Raw genomic sequence first — 586 nt, 5'->3', positions numbered from 1 at the left:
GAAAAAAAACTGACTTAGTCATATAAAAAACACCGAATGAAAGACAAAAAACACATGTGCCGCGGGACGATCAAAGTAGTGTGATGGGCAGCGTGTGTTACAACCTTAAACAATACAAGGAATCGTTCATAAGTAAACAAAAGGATATAATATTCATTTATTGTATACCAAGATAACTCTCAGGTCAAATAAATACACATCTCTATCATTCCTCTCTTTCCGCCTCGAAGATCAACCTTCTTCTCGCGTAAGGAGACGCAGACCGACGACCGCCAAGCCTTCTTGTCTTCCGCACTGCCTTCCGGCGACAGGCTACAGCTTCCACCACAGGCATCGCACACAGGACTCCAGGCTGTGGGGTGTACAGTAAACAACTACCAGGATTAGATATAGTGGTAATGTGAGATTCACTCTCGGATAAAGAAGGCATGTGTGCACAGGAACAGGTAACGAGGAACTTGTTGGTGTCATCATAGTGCTTGTACTTCAGGTAATATCATAACTTGTAAAAGGACCTCATTTACATGTACGATTTGGCCCCGAGTCATATAAGGTCAAGCGACTCTATTGACTGACCTTATAGTTC

The sequence above is a fragment of the Penaeus monodon genome, chromosome 19 (genome assembly GCF_015228065.2).
Source record: "Penaeus monodon isolate SGIC_2016 chromosome 19, NSTDA_Pmon_1, whole genome shotgun sequence".
Lineage (NCBI taxonomy): Eukaryota > Metazoa > Arthropoda > Malacostraca > Decapoda > Penaeidae > Penaeus > Penaeus monodon.
Note: the sequence above shows the minus strand (reverse complement) of the source record.